The 18,801-nt window shown below is 37.5% G+C and overlaps 1 protein-coding gene across 5 annotated transcripts in view; it reads right to left on the bottom strand.

Moving 5' to 3' along the window:
• Positions 1-18,801, bottom strand: part of GRM8 (glutamate metabotropic receptor 8) — a 538,008-nt gene that overhangs the window by 430,498 nt on the left and 88,709 nt on the right. The window lies entirely within an intron of this gene.

Here is an 18,801-nt window from a genome sequence, read left to right on the forward strand (position 1 = left end):
CTTCCTCCTGATCACCGGGATTCGTTATTTCCCTTTTGTTGGTCTCCCTCCTTTCCTCCGTTGTGATGGCTTTGGGATCAGTCTTGGTTTCTGCCTTCCCTGGCGATCCTGCTGGGTTGCTGTCCCTTTGCTTCGGTGGAGTCGCCATCTCGTAGGCAGGGATGTGTCTTCGTTGTAGGTTCGGAGATTATTGGGCCATCCAACCATCCTCTGCTACCAAATTGTTACGAGGATTCATGGATCAGGCCCAACAGCAAGACATGAGTCAGTGGATTAATTAAATCTCTTTTATTCACAGGTTCATCTCAACAACACTTGCAACATCTGGATCTGAGGAGCAAGGAAGAGCGTGCCCACCTTTTATGCCAGAAGGCGGAGACTTGGGTAAGGAGTGGTTAGTGGGAGGAGCTGGACAGGTGGGAGTTTGGATTAACCCCTGCACTGCTGCACTATAGCTGACCCCTGGCACAGTTAAGGCATTTACCCTTGACACTGCCTGCCCTTTCCTCCCCCGTTGCATGGTCCTCCTGCGCCCTCTTGCTCTCACTGGCAACCCTTCCCAGGCCCAAGGGACCTGGGACTGCCTCATCCTGCTCCTCCAGTCATTCCTCCATTGGCTTTAGCTTTGTCTCATCCTCAGACTCAGGCTCTGACAGGGCCATGACAGGATATCTAAGGTTCTTATGCAAAGGATTCTTTTTTAAAAAATGAATGAAAGAAATATAAAAATATAGTTTAGTTTTTTCTTAGTTCTTTTTATGCTAGGACAATGTGTAAAATGTGCTTATGTTGTTACCCAAATATGATATTCCTTGTTTTAAATTAATGCCAACAAATGTAATTCTAATCAGGGAATGAAGAAGAACATTTAGTGCCAGACTCATAAATCATACAGCAATGTCATCAGAAATTAGACCACCCCTCCCCACAATTTCTGTTAAAATTACAAAAACTCAGTAGAATTCAATGCAAATAGATGCTGACCTCGGTTTTATTTCTTTGATGGCAAAACTGAGATAAACTGACAAAAGCTCTGATGATCTACCTTAACTACCATCAAGGAAAAAAGCTTTAGCCTAAGCTGGGAGGCACAAAAGTTCTTGCAGAACTGTCATCAGGTAGAGATTTAATGTCAGTTGGTAGCGGTTTTATGTGGATTACAAAACCCTACAGAAATGTTAGCCACAAACATTTTTAAAAAGGATCCAAGGATAACACATTATATGGCTTAATATTTGCTCTACCTGTATCCGATGTGTAATACAAATGGAAAGATGCATATCATATATTCACTTCAAAGTTCCCCAGCCACAGAAAGCATTTCTGGTTTCAAACTCGAGCTTATCAAATATTTTCCTGAAACTCCAAAATAACATTTGAAAGCAATCTGAAATGAACATGAGGAAGAGTCTCAGACCCTTTAATTCAGTATTGTGTACAGCAAAGGCCTTCAGGTTCATGCCAAAAGATTTAAGTAACTGATAAATTCAAGCTTTACAAGAGAGATTCATGTTCTCCCTCCTTCCTTCCCTCCATCCAGCCAAAGCAGCCTGCTTTGCGCAGGTTATTATGAAAAAAGAGTGTCAGAAGAAGAGAAATAATGAGTGCCAGAAAAAGGTGAGGAAAGGATGCAGAAAATGAGACCTGTGTCTTTTAGTTATAGCCACTGGTCCTTCAATCTCATCTACCATTTTTCAGGAAGCCATTCTCAACAAATACATTGTCTTTCACTAAAATAACAACAAAAAGTTGTCCCTTCCAGATGTATTGGCTGATCATATCAAAAAATTATTCTTGTACTTCTTTTCTGTCATCAATGAATATAGCTCATTGTACTGTTTATCTATAACCTTTGTTACAATGACTTTGCATGGCATGAATATCAAAGTACAATATATCTCTTGCCATCCAGTACTCATCATTTTATAATGTCTAGAGAGTGACATATCTGAGATTGATTGTCACAGGCAACCTCAGGGGAGACTGAGAAAATGCTACCCAAAGTAAAGGCAGTGAATAGATTAGAGAAGTATCACATTACTGGAGCTTTATCCTATGCATTTCTAAAGAGGTCTTTTCATAGTTATAGATGTAGACATTTATAACAATATCACTTCCACAATAACAGAGACCCTCAGACAACTGGTGTTTTATTTATGTTGTAAGCAGTAATCAAGGTCCATCAAAACTGAAAAAGTATCAACAGCATCTTTCAGAGAAACTGTATCTCTTACTGATTCCCAGGTTTTGCACCAATGTGTTTGCCAGTCAATGGAAAACAAATAGAAACATTCTTTAATTTTGTATTTCTGAAGGTCACCATTTCAAAAGTTCACCTGTGCTTTGATGTGGGTTGCCACTGGAATTTGGGACAAAATATTTGAATTTCATAGCACAAATTTGCCTTTTATTAAACTCCAATAACAATAAAATATGAACATGAAACCTATTTTATTTGCACCTTTATTTATTTGTTATATTGTTATATTTATTTGCACCATTTATTTGTTTGTTATATTGATATCCAACTAACAAAACAAGGTGCAATTCTACTATTAAAATTTAACACTTTACAATTGAAATTGTAACTATTTAAATTTGGGACCTGAAAAGATATGGGTAATTCATCATCAAATCTTGATTATAGTCAAAGCCCAGCATAAGGAGGGAGGAGTACAGTCAATTAAAAAGCATAAAAAGTACATCCGAGTCTAAAAATATAAAAATTATAAAATGCTAAAAAAATTAATAAAACAGAAGTACCGGTATACATAAGGTTACTGTATGGAAAACTATACCTACCAAATGACAGAACATTCTAGAATGACAAACTAGATGCTCATTAACTCTACTTTATGGCACAAGTCATTATTGGATGAATTTTAAGGGTTGCAGTGCAGAACCTGACATTACATATTGTATCAAGGTTGCTATCTGAAAGCTACAGGGAGGTGTAGAATTGTCCTATGTACCTTGGATATATATGCAGTATTGGTAAGAGACTAGTAAGGTGTCTCTGTAATATGGGCACATAGTCTGTGTGTCAGAGTATGAATATTCATAGACTGGAATAGATCAGTCAATGGGGACTGAATGGAGACATGGTAACAAGGTCAGCCAATGAATAGGCATAGCAACTAAATCAGCCAATGGGGACTTTCGATAGACATGGTAACAGGTCAGGCAATGGGGACTGTTTAGAAACAGAAACTTAAGTAAGTAGTCTGGGCGTGGCTTAGCCCTGCAGCTTTAAGCTCTGAGTCTGAGTCTGTGCTGAGAACTAAAAAAGTCTGGGCTTGCCTGCTCTACAATGAAAACTGAAACTAGTCTGTGTTAATCTCTGAGCTCTGAAGCTGCATGCTAGTCTGTCTACTGTACTCTGCTTGTGTTTTGCTTGTAACTGCTACATTGGAAGACTCTGCTGTTGGTATTGTAAATTTACTTCATGTGTTTTTATGTATATAAAGAAGTTAATGAATCCTGCTGCATCAATCTGCCTGTGTATGCTTTCTGGATTTGAATTTTGCAACAAACTCTGACGCTGTGGTTTCTGTGAGTCCAGAGTCACAGGAACATTGTCTTTCCAGTAAGGAATCTTCCTGTATTGGCCTTCAAGGACAGCTGTGCAGACATCTGCCAGAGTAACATCCTTCTAGTAGCTAGGAACTTCAAGGTTAGTTAGATATGCCATAGAGGAGACAGAGTATCTAATGGTGCAAAATTGGAGAAAGGGCCTACCAAATTAAACAGCAAAAAGTCAAACAGCTTATAATAACAGATAGCCTGCTGTGGCCCTCGGTTGTTTGGCTAGCTGACTTGCAGCACTTAGCCTTAAAGAAATTGCTCAGTCTTGTAATAAAATGTTCCTTACTTTTGAATTCTTTTTCTTGTATTAAATTAAATAACAATAGCAAAGCTTACATTGGGTTGACAAAATAATGCAATATGAACTTTTCAAGTAAAGGAAAAGGAATGAGGGAACTAAATTGAAATGATGGAGAAAATGCATACAAGCAATCCATTAAAACAAATTAACTATATAATTTTATTTTATTCAATTTTAAACACACACTGCCATTATATCGTGGGCACCTTGCAACATAAACATATGATAGCCAATATGCTATCATACATCATGCACTCAACCACAGGCACCAACCAGTCCAATTCAGGGCTTGTGAGATGAGGCAGGTCTTTTAAGATTTTTCAAAATGTTATCAGGGTGTAATCTCCCTGGGTTTCTGGCAGAATTTTATTTCAGAGGACAGGGCCCAAGAAATACATAGCAGTCAAAGGAATTCAGAGTGCACCAACCACGTTGGATTGAATCAGTCAGTCAGACACAATGGGAAATAGGCAATCCTCCAAGTAACCGTACTCTATAGCATGGTGACAAACTCACAGCGCCACATTGCCATCATGATGCTTTGTAATGTTTTTTCCCATAGAGCTGGGGTGGGCATGACACATCTGGCCCATGGGATGTTTGACACTCCTGCTCTATATCTTCTAGGCCAGTGATGGCGAACCTTTTCTGCACTAAGTGCCGAAAAGGTCACATGGAAACATCATGCGCGCTCGCGCTCGTTAGGACTGCACTCCAGAAAAGCTGAACTTCTGGGTTCTAGCGTACATGCATGCCCAACAATCAGCTGGCCGGTGTGCATGCACAGGCTGGTTTTCGGCACTACTGTGCACGAAAGGATCGTGCTTCGGAAAAGCCGAACTTCCGGGTTCTGGCATGCATGTGCACCCAGTAATCAGCTGGCCGGCGTGCATGCGCACACCAGTTTTTGGCACTGCCACATACGCAAAGGACATCTGATCATTGCACATGCATGTGCGCCAGAAACCTGGAAAACAAACAGGCAAGGCCGCGCATGCCGGGCAACATGGCTTCGCGTGCCACTTTGGGCACACGTGCCATAGGTTTGCCATCATGGTTCTAGGCCTTTATAGGTATCTTGAATCATATCCAAAAGCAAACTGGCAACCAATGGAGCTTGCAAAGTAGAGTTGTATGAGCACACCAAAGCACATCCATCTATGCCCTCATCATTGCATTTAGGATCATTGAAGCTTCTAAAAGGTCTTCAAGGGCAGGCTCACGTAGAGTATATTATAGTAAGTGAGCCATGAAAACAGTAGGCATGAATCTGAAGAGCCTCTTGATCTATGAAAGGGCATAACTAGCACACCAGATACCCAAAGGCCCTTTTGGTCACAGCTGCCACCGGTGACCACAGCAAGAACTGTGAGTCCAGGAAGAACCCTAAATGAATACAAGTAATCCTTGACTTACAATAGTTCATTTAGTGACTGTTGAAAGTTATAACAGCATTGAAAAAAGTGATTTATGACCGTTTTTCACACTTACAGCCGTTGCAGCATCCCCAAGGTCACCCGATCAAAATTCAGATGCTTGTCAACTGATTCATATTTATGACAGTGTCCTGGGGTCATGTGATCAGCTTTTACAACCTTTTTACAAGCAAAAACAATGGGGAATCCAAATTCATTTAACAACCATGTTACTAACTTAACAAATGCAGCCATTCACTTAACAACTGTGGCAAAAAAAAGTCATAATATGGGTCAAAACTCACTTAACAAATGTTTCACTTAGCAACATAAATTTGGGGCTCAATTGTAGTCGTAACTCGAGGACTATCTGTACCAGTTTTGAATGGAGAAGCTTAACCATATCTAAAGTTAAAAATGGAACATCTCTAGATCAAATTAGTTCTAATTCGTTCAAATTAGTTCTAATCAGATATACATATATCCTTATAATATAGCTTAATTTTTTGATCATTCACAAAAAAGATTAACAGTTCCCCATGCTTCGGTGAATTACAAATACCAAGGGCAAAGTCAAGTCACTTCATACATTCTTTACCAGGATTGATCTATATGTATCTTTGGATTTCAGCTCAAAGTATGGCAATACTGGGCCATATGAATTAACATTCCAACTTCTGAATTGCATTTTCAGCAAAAGGTGATTATTATATCCAACACTGATTAAACATTCTCTGAAATGGCAATATACCAGAAATATTTTTTTCTGCATATTAGCCCATTTTAAGATCAAAAGAAATTGAGGCTTTAAGGCAACATTCTGCTGGTTCATAAGAAAAAAGCATTCAAGCTCATTATTTTAGTTTGTCCACCACTTCATTCCAATTTCATTGCTTCCTTCAATTCCTCATAAAAGTAGGTTACCAGTTTAAGAACCAAGACTGATTCCTGCAAAGACTTTGATAATTGAGCACAGAGATTGGTTTGATTTCTACAAGGCATTAGACCAATATTCTGCAAACCAAATCTTTTGTAGGTTGGAGGTGCTGTATGTTAGTATAACATTTTGGTCTACCCAATGGAAGGAGTTTTGAAAAAAAACATATTTCTTGAGTGGAGTTTCGTCAACTCTTTTTACAACAGATTTATAAAAGTTAATTGTGTTTGGTCTATGTGCATTTTCTTCAGGGTTTTTTTTTTTTTTTTTTTTTTGCAAGAACACAGCAGTTATAATGTTGTGAAAGCTCTATTAACTCACCAGTTGCTGTTTATTAGTTATTTTTAAACTGAAAGCATTAAATTCAGAATACTGAAATTTATCTGAAATTTAACAAAGGTTCCCAATACAGGCCAGAATTTTATGGCGTGACACAGTGGGCGTGGCTTGGTGGGCGTGGCAGGGGAAGGATACTGCAAAATCCCCATTCCCGCCCCACTCCAGGGGAAGGATACTGCAAAATCCCCATTCCCGCCCCAGTCCTGGGGGAAGAATATTGCAAAATATCCATTCTCACCCCACTCTGGGTGGTATTTGCCAGAGGTGGTATTTGCCGGTTCTCTGAACAACTCAAAATTTCCGCTACTGGTTCTCCAGAACCTGTCAGAACCTGCTGGATTTCACCCCTCGTATGACATAAAAGCTTTCAAGTTGAATTCCATTAAGGGTTAAATTCCTACCAATAATTTAAGCTAAAATAAATATCTAGAGATAAACTTGACTGTCTGGGTAATTAAAAGTACCTTTTCTAATATGCAGCTGCAATGTACACAATGAAAATCTTGAATAATGACTAAGGCAGAGAAAGTTATTTGATATCCTATATATTTGCTTGGGAAAAATGGGAAGAACTATTAAAATACAAAATAAATATTGGCATTAAATTCAATTTAATCCCATTTATCATACTTCAGATGCTGAAAGGAACAGTAGGCCATGCATTTGGTTCATCTTTCATTTGCATTAAAATAAGAGTAAGTTTAGATAACAGGTATTTTATTAGCAAGGTATTATAGGGTGCATAAATTCTTGTAGTGCCATGTTATACTCCCAAAAGTTAGGGAAATGTTTTATGTAGCAAATGAAGGCATATGGCATCCTTAAAAACTGTCTATTTTTTTTTAACAAGAGATGTTGAAAATAAACTTTATCCAGAAGTTTAAGATCCCATATAACAGTATAAATAAAAGAAAATAGAAGTAACATTTATGTTGATAAATATAAATTGACATTTTATATCAACAGAGTTTAAAAGTTAATTAGTCATGATGCACTTAAGTTATCTGCAGTGGAAGTGAATTTTATCAGTTTGTGCAATATAGTGATAGACTAGGAAGAAGATAACTGCAACTAAGGACAGCTTGAGCTGTCAGAATTCTCTCTGCAAGAAAATCTATTGATAAATGTTTAACAGTTGCTTTTTTCTCAGCAAGGGAGAGCTGGTCTAATACTTCCCATCATTTAAAATCCAGCTACTCAGTTTTAAAAACCTGACTAGATTAAACAGATGCTCATTAAATTACCCACCATCCATAAGCACATTCTACCTGGATATTTTAAATGCAAGAAAAGGTCCATTTTCTGCAGTAAAAGACACGGTAAAAAATGAAGAAAAGTAATGATATCCTAAGACCATCTGAAGAAAGAGGTTGGAAAGTTTGCAGATAACTTCATCATCAGAAAGTGCTTCCAATCAGCAGATCAAAAGAAGAGCTAAAATAACCAAATTTATTTTCTATTCATTTGGGGACTGTTTTCATCAAGCCATCCACTTTTCTGCAGAACTGAATTCTAAATTTGATACTTGTGAAGGGCAGAGAAATTTTTCTGCCACTTTTTTATTAGCTGTGCTTCAACTGAATGCAACAAAATTTGCTTCTGAAATTGTCTTTCACTGTATTTGTATCTCTATGGCGGCCTCTTTCTCCTATGCATTGATTATATGCCAAGGGAAAGCACTATACAGGAATTCCACCTACCTGGCATTTTCAATAGTGAAACTTCCTTGAGCATTAAAATTAACAATTTTGTGTTCTTGAGAAATGACTGGAGAACCTTTGCTTCCATGAAACTGGCCATCAAATTTTACTAACCAACATTTTGGAAGAAAACATTTCAGGATATTGGTATCTGGTCAGTCTGAAATATATTTAACAGCTAATTATTTGATTTAGAATGAAAGAAGAAAATCAAATTAAAATCGGTTACACACATTCAGGAACTTATTTTACTTGAAAACCTTTGCACATTTAATAATTTGGTGTTACCTAGTTGTTAAATAATTTAATTTTTAACACCTTCCCTCCACCAATAGAAGATTTTTGCTTTCTTTTTAAGCTCTCATTGGGAATGTATGGGATTCCTGCAAAGCAAGAAACTTTCTAATCAATTTGAAGGTTATTTATTTATTTATAACTATACAATCAATCTGCTAACCTTTCATGGCTGCCTATAGCTTACAAAAATACAATAAAGCAATCAGAGAAATGTCATTAAAATAACGAGAAACTCAAACAGTAACCTCTTAATATTTAAACACCAGAATTCAAAGAAGTGAATATGTTTTTGGCCTTTTCTAATATTTTATAAGGAATGTGCTTACCTCAACTACAGGGACTACTTGTTCCACCACATGATATAGCATTAAAACAAATAAAATTCAGTGGTAATGTCAGATGAATCCACAAGAGGATTTGTCAAAAAATTCATTGGTGACTAAAGAGTGCAGGGCGAACTCTACAGGAGGAGGTGACAGTCTAAATCAGAGGTCTCCAACCTTGGCAACTTTAAGACTTGTGGACTTCTGGGAGTTGAAGTCCACAAGTCTTAAAGTTGCCAAGGTTGGAGACCCTTGATTTAAATAGTTAGAGTCTGAGACAGTTTTATTTATCATTTTAAGGAATTTGATTCCTGCCTTGGCCATAATTCAACTTCTGGTTTGCCTCCAGCCACTGTTGGACCTTAGGATAGTGTTATATAAGATAGAAATACACAGCCTACACTCCTAAGACTCAATTTGGGTCCACAAAGTTGCCGCTCAAATATAATGATCAGCCTGATGCAAATGGAAAGGAAATCATGTTTGAGCACAGTTGGAGTCACTGACATAGAAATCAAAGGGGGGCATTTGCCCAGGTTCACCTGGTGCGCCAGTTGCGCCCCTACTTGGACCGTGATGCCCTACGCACAGTCACTCATGCGCTTGTCACCTCCCGTATAGACTACTGCAATGCTCTTTACATGGGGCTGCCCTTGAAGGCCACTTGGAGGCTTCAGCTGGTGCAGAATGTGGCCACGCGGGTAGTGAGTGTCTCGACATTCCCACGTTATACCTCTCCTGCATGACTTGCATTGGTTGCCGGTTGCCCTCCGGGTGAGATTCAAGGTGCTGGTGATTACCTATAAATCCCTACATGGCTTAGGCCCGGAATATTTGGCGCACCATCTGCAGCCAGCAACAGCTTCCCATTGCCCTGTGCGTTCCCACAGGGAGGGCCTACTTAGGGTGCCGTTGGCCAGACAGTGTCGGCTGTCTACTCCCAGGGAGAGAGCTTTCTCTGTGGGTGCACCTACCCTCTGGAATCAACTCCCTCTGGAGCTCCGGGTGGCCCCCAACCTTCTCTCTTTCTGCCGTGGCCTGAAAACGTGGCTATTTCACCTGGCCGCCCTGGACTGATGGGGGTTTAAATAGAATTTTAACTGGGTTTTATTGAATTTTTGTTAATTTTAACCTGGATTTTTGTTTTAATGGTTTGTTTGCTTTGTTTTAATTGTTGTGAGCTGCCCCGAGTCCATTGGTAATAGGGCGGCATACAAGTTCCATTAATAAATAAAATAAATAAATAAAATAAAGTGCACTACTCTTTCTCCTCACAGTTTCACATGCTTCAAGATTAATTCACACTCAGTCACAAAAAATCTTGAAAGATGATGTTGCACTTGCAATGAAGTTTATTTAAGTTGTTTTTAATGGTCCTAGGCTACATGTCACTGTAAATTCCATATAGCATATGACAGCAGTATATCAAAGCCCAGAAACTGTTCTGAAAGCAAAAGCGCTCCAGATAGTACTTGCTAAAAATTTCTTGCGATTTATCACTTAAATGTCCTTCCAGCCTGAATCTTGTTGGTAATCACTCAATGTTGATTTTCCTCAGTCAGCCATACTTGAAGCAATAATGTATGTTTCATGTTTATAAAGACCTTGGTGTATTTATTTGAATTTGACTAATTTATATATTCCTTTATATATCCCTTTTTAATAGATTAAAATGAATCAAATATTCCTGACATTTATAGTAATATAGTAGGTGCATACAACCACACATGCATATAAATAATGGGAAAAGTATGGACCGCCTCTGACAATTATGTTTCTCTAATTAGAGAGGACGGTGCTTTACTATTGCCTCTTCTGCCATGTTATATTTCTCTTCACTAATTTCATCAGTTTCCCAGTAGACCTTGTCTCCTCATACAAGCCATAGTTACAGCCTACAAAACAAACTTTTTTTAGTTTTTTTGAAGAGTAATACACTATGCTAGCTTTCCAGATATAATACTAAAGCTTTAAGATTCAACCAGGGATTAGGTCAGGGGTGGGTTCTACTTACCTTTACTACCGGTTCGCAATGGGAGCACACGCAGAAGCATGCGCTTCTGCGCATGTGCAGATCGTCAATTATGACATCGGGGCAGGTGGGCGGAGCCTCCCGCCGTTTTTACTACCGGTTCTAAAGAACTGGACAGAATTGGGAGCAACCCTCTACTGGATTAGATATCTGCAGCCTTAGGATTTATGTGGTCCCAGCAGTCCTTTTTGTAGTCACTGGTTATAATTGCTCTAAATTTGATAGCTCTTTCCTGCCATAATCTGATGGGAGAAACATAAAAACTGGCAAATCATAATTTATTTTAAAAAAGAAAATTTCAAAATGTCACCCTAGACATTCCAATAAATGTGACATGGACCCATCCATTGTGAACCCTTCAGTTCTCAAATGTCACCTGTGGCCTTTCACCATTAAACTAATAACCTCTCTTGGGCTGAAAAAAAATTACTAAAAGACCCTTTCCAGTTTGTCTAGCTCCTCCCAATTATTGGGAAGACCCAGGATATCTAACAGATTCTTCATCCGAACAAAAAATAAAACAAAGCAGATCTCCCACCATATTCCCATCCCTCTTCTTTACCATTGTTACACTTTTCTTTAAATGAATCCTTTTCATTTCTGAATGCTTTCTCAGTCATTTTATCTATGCTGTTATTCTTTGCCAGCCAATTTTCCAAACTGCCAAAAAGAATACTGGTACTTTTAAATCCATTGTCAACCAGCATTTCCCTGCTGCGGGATACCCAAGACAGTCTATAGAGTCTTTCTAGTTGCTGAGTTAAGCAAGACCCAATAGTGTTCCTGCAACATTTAATGAAGCTAACTTGCTTATCCTCTCAGCTGGTGACAGGCAACTGTGGGAGAATAGGCTCTGCCTATTGCTATGATCCTCTTGTTGTGGGATAGGTCTCTGATGCATCCTTAGGGCATGTAAAGCCCTAAGTCCATTACATTTTGCCTATCACCAAAACATGACCTATGGGGAAAAATAGTGCAAATATTTACTTTATATTTTACTTTTCTATTTTTCATTTAAGATTGATGGTTCCTGCTGTACTTAGAAAGGAATGCTTCTTTTCTAAGGATCAATTCATCTCTTTGCATGGGAATTTTTTTCTCTCCTGCTGAAGATTCAACTTCAAATTGTTGGAGCATCTACTGCTTGCTTACAAAACTTTGTCACCTGTGGAATCATTGTTTCCTTGAAGATGTTCCATTACCAATGTACTGAAGATGTTACCTAGCCGGTTAATGAAATGTCTGCCAAAAAAACCCAACCAAACTCAGAGAGCACCAAGGTCCCCACTGTTCAACCGTCAGTTACAAATTTTCTCCTGTATTGTTAGTTACAAGCAAATACACATGAAAGATGTATCTTGTTCTTGTTGTTTTCTCCTTTATTGTTAGTTAAAAACAAATACACACAAAAGATGTATCTTGTTCTTGTTCTTCTGAACATTGTAAACAGGAGTGCAAATCTATAGACTACTTGACTTACTCCACAAAACAATGCCACTATACATTCAAAAAGACTTTGCACTGTCTTAAATGCACAAAAGTGTAGGATGAATACTCAACACCAGGGGTCTCCAACCTTGGCAACTTGAAGCCTGGCAGACTTCAACTCCCAGAATTCTGGGAGTTGAAGTCTGCCAGGCTTCAAGTTGCCAAGGTTGGAGACCCCTGCTCAACACAAACACAGTAATCAGTGTAATGGATATTTTAAATGACATCCTTTCTGATTACAGTAAATTTCACTTTTCCTCCTCTCCAAAAGAAACCCGACCTCATAGAAAAATTGAATAATTTGAAACTGACATTGGTTTTCCTCTTATATGCATTTCTCCAAATCTTGATAAACATACCCGGCTGACTCAAAGCTTTTCATTGTTTTAAAAAAAATACTAAGTTTAATGAGAGTTAATTTCCCTGCAATACACTGAAGCAATGATTAACACTAAATTGCTAAGGGAAGATTGAAATGCTAGCTTTATATGCACAGATGTCACAACAGTTGGAAGCATACAAAAAGACTGGCTGGTTTTAAGCATACTTCTTCGCATACAGACTAACAGATGAACACAGTGTGTAGTTTGAGAGCATGAAAACAAGGCTGTGAGGTGCTAATCTCATTCCATTCAATGAACTACCAACCAAGGATTACTTCCAAGAGATGAATAAGTCATTGTTATATTGTGGACACTTAAATTATATTTACTTGTGTATAACTAAAATTACATATTGAGGTCATTAAAAGACTTGCCTCCCCACAGAGAAATATCTTTAGCAGTGATTCATAAGATATATTATCCCAACACAATCTGTGTAATGCATTTATGCAGATCATAGGGTATCTGTTATTAATTACATGGTTAGTTCTTACAGACTAAGATTGATAAACATAAATGCATGTTATTTGATTTTATCTATTAGAATGCATTGTACATAATTCTTCCTTGCAGCAGCGTTTGTATCACATATTCTCACCGACTGCTAGATAAATAATAACAAGGAAATTTTCCTAGCTGGGAATCTTTCCAAAACCTGTTGCAAGGAAAAGGTTATCAACTGTTATTTTATTTCTTATTTTTCTTATCTATTCCATTCTGCATTGATTTCCAAATTTATTTTAAATTTATTTGCAAAAACATTTTAGTATACTTTGCCCCTTGCTCTTTTCTGAATATATATTTCATAGTATAGGCAACATTTTTATGCAAACAATTATCCGCATTACAATGGGATTTATTTCATTTCCCCTGATATATCCATTTCTCAGTTTATGAGGCCACACCAGTTAGAGGGCCTAACTGTACTCTAATTTACATATTGTTTTGAGAAATGCAAACTGAATAAGGTTACATTATAATGTGTTTTAAATGAATTTCCTTTCTCTTTCTACTAACTACCTGTAGTTCCCAAAACTTACTGACTATGTGTTGGTGATTTATTGGTTAGCCTAAGTGGAAGTGGGTTCTACTTACCTTTACTACCGATTCACATCGCGCCCGCACGCGCACTCTTCTGATCATTTATGATGATGTCCGGGTCAGTGGGCAGAGCCTCCCGCTGCTTTTACTATCGGTTCTTGCTAACCGGTCCGAACCGGGGGCAACCCACCACTGATCTGAACCATATCAATAAATTCCAAAGAGCATTCCCTGTAGGTTTAGAAGAATTTACATTGTATATTATGTTACTCTTTATTGTATTGCAGGGAATAAGTTTCCCAAGTAAAATCTCATACTACTAGCCAAAGTAGACTAGTGTAGAGTAGAAGACTTAGATAAGAGCTTTCCCCATCAGGAGGCAATTATTTCTGGAGAGCAGATAGGGATGGTGTTACTGCAGGGGTGAAATGCTCCCGGTTTGGACCGGATCACCCAATCCGGTAGCGATGGCGGAAGATGGTTCGGAGAACCGGTAGCAAAAATCCCTGCGCCCCCCTCCCCATGCCCAGCTAATTTTTCAGCCAAAGAGGTTGTAGAAAAAATGCTTTTAAAAGTAAGGAAAAAAGCCTCTGACAATCAGGCAACTCAGCTAGGATCATCAGAGCCTTTTAAAAGCATTTGTTTAAACAGCCTCTTCAGACGAAGAGGTTGTAGAAAAAAATGCTTTTAAAAGGTTAAAAAAAGCCTCTGACGATCACAGCTGAGCAGCACGATCATCAGAGGCTTTTTTTTTAACTTTTAAAAGCAATGCTTTTAAAAGTAAAAAAAAAAAAGATTGCATGCCACAGCTGATCCCCCCTCCCCTTGCACACTGTTCTACTTACTGCATGCCTCCTTTTGGCCTGCACTGCGCATGCGCACCTCGCATTTGGTGCATGGTGTGCACTGCGCATGCTCAGCCAGCGAACCAGTAGTAAACCGGTTCAGATTTCACTACTGTATTACTGTCTATCAAGCCTATTCTCCTTCAGAGTGACTTCTCTGTTCAGTTTTCAAAGTGTGCTTTTTATTATTATAATATATTATGTCATGAGTATTTCTCTCTATTTGGCCTATAGCATTCTAGCTTGTTGCACGCTAACATTCACAGGTATTGGATACTTTACAGAGGAATATTCTCTCATTAGTTTCCATGCCTCTATGTACTAGAGCTTTTGAAATAGTTGACTTAAGACCTTGGCTTAGCTCTTTTAAAAAAAAAAAAAAACTGTTAAAATCAAATCTTTCACTGAAGCATTTTTAAATTTTTATTTTTATTTTATTTATATGGCTGCCCACTCAAACAAGTGATTCTGACACCCACAAAAATACAATGAGCTTTGAGGTATAAACAAAAAAATAATAACCCCATCACTACAAATGCCATACAAATATTTCAATAAAACTAATTAGCAGGCTCCAACAGATATTCCATTTCCAAGTCTGGGAACATAGCCATGACTTCCGGACCTTTTGAAAGGCCAACCAAGTCAGGGCCAATTTGGAATGATGATGTTCTGCAGGATAGGCACAGGAAGAGTAAAATACTTTCTTTAATGGACCTATAACATGCCTTTCTTGCCAGATCAGATGTTGGTCTAGAATTGTACTTCTAATACTGCTTTCACGTTTTAAAATGTGGCTTAACAAATGCTTAATCTCTAATGCCTTTTGCTTAGATTAATATATTTCCTTTAGTCACATTAACCCCACAGCCATGCTCACCCGGTCTTTAGGATGAACCGGTTGTTAAATTGATTGGATCCCACCACTGGATAGATAGATAGATAGATAGATAGATAGATAGATAGATAGATAGATAGATAGATAGATAATAGCTATATGGATATATTTATGAGAGAGATGATGTATATATAGATGATATAGATAATATATAGATTAGATAAAGATATATAGATATATCACATCTATTTATAGCATACCAAAATGAAGGGGGGAAAGACTCAGTCTTTTCTACTTAATGTTTCCAACACCAAAATTTGGAATGTTGCCATAAACAAAATCTATTCATCCATCTATTTGATCCAATGTTGTTCATACTAATTGGTGCTAAGAACGTTCAAAGGATTTCAGAACAGAATATATCCAGTCCTACCACAAAATATCAAGAATTAAATATGGGATCTTCTGCAGTCGAAAAAGGTGCTCTACCTTCAGCTTATAGCCCCTCACAAGCTGTTGTTTATCTACATATACCATAGAAAGAGAGGAGGAATGGTCTTGAGTAGACAAACAATAATAGTTAAAGTAGAAATTCTTTTCTAAGTTGTCTATAGGGAAATTGTAATCTCCTTGAAAACAGTAGACAAGCAGCTACCAATTCTTTTCGAGCTGGGTCATTTAGCTATCAGTATTTGATCATCTAATTGTTTGAATCAGTGTCCATATGTCAGTTTTAAAAACAATCTTTTCATCTTTTCCTGAACAGCTCAGAGATTAAGTACGTAAAATTGTCCTTTTTCTTATAATTTCTAAACATATTCACATGCATTCTTAGGAAATGAAAGCCACCTGAGAATCTTCTCAAATTGCATCAAATACTTAATGACATCGATTTCTACATCTCATTTCTCTACTTGTTCCTACCTATAATAGAAATGAATGAAAGAATAAATAAAAAGTGTCAAATCCTTTAGGATAATAACCAGCCTTTACTGCACATGTTGCATTTATTCATTTGGTATAGTTTTTTTCCCCCCCAGACTAAGAAGATGTCAGGCGAAATGAAGTCAAAGTAAAATTGTCACTGAAGAATGGTAAAAATTGTAATATTAACTCTGGCACAAATTGCATACAATCCAAATTTATTGTTCTGATGTTGATAAAGTCAAATGGAATAAAATAAAACCAGCTTAAAATGGTAATTCTAAAAGGTTTCTTTGCCCTCTTTTTATTTTCCTCCTACATTAAAAACACCCCCCATGTCAAGATCTTTAAATAAAATGATTGTTTGAAGTAGATAGATCCATCTTCATTGCCTATATATTTCACCAACTACTGGAATATAGGAGTTTTTTTTTTAAATCACCGACATTTACATTTGCACTTAATTTAATTTGCATTTATATTTTTTCAACCAGTTTCCTTAAGTTTGAAAGAACATACATTGCTCTTTTGTCCAGGGGGTAGAGGATGAACTTTTCATGGACGGAATGTGATTCTCTGGTACTCATCTGGTTACGACGGCTGTTTATGAATGTCTGCCTATTATTGTTCAACCTACATCTCCCCAGGAATTTGCAGCTTTCTTAGCTACCCATGCTTAAACAAGGTTGGATAAAACTAAGGAAATGCCAGATCAAATCAGGAAGTGCAAATAGACAAGAATGCTAAAATGTGTAACCGTGACAGATAAAATGTGTAACCAAGTCCTAAATATCCTAAATCACCCATGAAATTTAGTTTTGAAAAAAAAAATTATCTTTCATAGTAGGGAAAGCCTTTCATAAATTGGAAAATAGATTATGGAAATAAAGTGATTTTCATTCAATGTTGGTAGCACTTGCATTTGGATCATTTCCGTTTACTGCCAAGACACCCAGAAGACATACCAAAGCAAAAGACAGGTTTCATGAGATCACAATCTTCCTTTTTTATAGCAATACAGTATCTTGTCTGACTTATTATGGAAAAATCAACTTTTCCAAGACAAATGACATACAGTACACTAGCATCTTCCAAGTGAAATTATATCATAGTACCGTGTTTCTCCGAAAATAAGACCCTGCCTTATATTTTTTTGAACCCTGAAATAAGTGCTTGGCCTTATTGCCATGTGCTGAAAAGCCCAATTGGGTTTATTATCAGGGGGTGTCTTATTTTGGGGAAACAGGGTACTATTGTAGAAAAAAACCCACATTACTTATTCCAGATGTATGCTTACAATTTAAAAAAAAAATACAGGAATGGGAGGGGGGAATCTCATCTGGCCAGATATATCTGATGATTTCTGAAAATTATTCAAACAATACAGGTGATCCTCGATTTGCAACCACAATTGAATTCATAGTTTTGGTTGTAAGTCAGATTGGTTGTAAATTTTAACAGGATTTAATTTATGATTGTTCAATTTATGATTGCTTTTACATTGGTAATAAAATGAATCAGTAGGGTCTTTAAGCAAAATTATGTGGTTGTTAAGCAAAACCAGCATATTCAATGGGTTGCAGCTTTTTTCATTTTATTTATTTATTTATTTATTTATTTATTTATTTATTTATTTATTTATTTATTTTTCAAATTTCTAAACCGCCCTTCTCATTTCAGACTCAGGGCAGTGAACAGCCAAGATAAAACATTTATACACAAAAGTTAAAATAGATTTAAAATAATTAAATAAATATGGCCCGTAATTTAAACATTTCAATTAAAATCCATATCAAATTTTAAAACCAACCATAAAATCAGGACAGCCCGGCTAACTGAAAAAAATAGGTTTTTAGGGCCCGACAAAAAGTCCGGAGGTCGGGGATCACTCGTATCTCTGGGGGTAGATTGTTCCAGAGGGTAGGTGCCACCACAGAGAAGGCTCTCCCCTTGGGGGTCGCCAGCCGACATTGTCTGGCCGACGGCACCCTGAGGAGGCCTTCTCTGTGGAAAATGCCGAGAAAAAAACCCATTGCAAATAATGATCATGTGACTTCAGGATATCAGAAGTCAAGTGCCAAGTGCCTGAAATCCAGTCATGTGACTGGGTGGGGGGGGCATGTCATTTTACAATGGTTGGAAGTGCTTTACATCAGGGATCTCCAACATTGGCAACTTTAAGACTTGTAGACTTCAACTCTCAGGATTCTGGGAGTTGAAGTCCACAAGTCTTAAAGTAGCCAAGGTTGGGGATCCCTGCTTTACAGGCTGTAAAGCATCCTTTCTGAGGCTATCGTAACTTTAAACAGTGGTTAAGTAGCCAGTTGTTAGGGCAGGACTACTTGTAACATTA

This window comes from Pantherophis guttatus, chromosome 7 (assembly GCF_059756535.1).
Source record: "Pantherophis guttatus breed Tessera chromosome 7, ASM5975653v1, whole genome shotgun sequence".
NCBI classification, from domain to species: Eukaryota; Metazoa; Chordata; class Lepidosauria; order Squamata; family Colubridae; genus Pantherophis; species Pantherophis guttatus.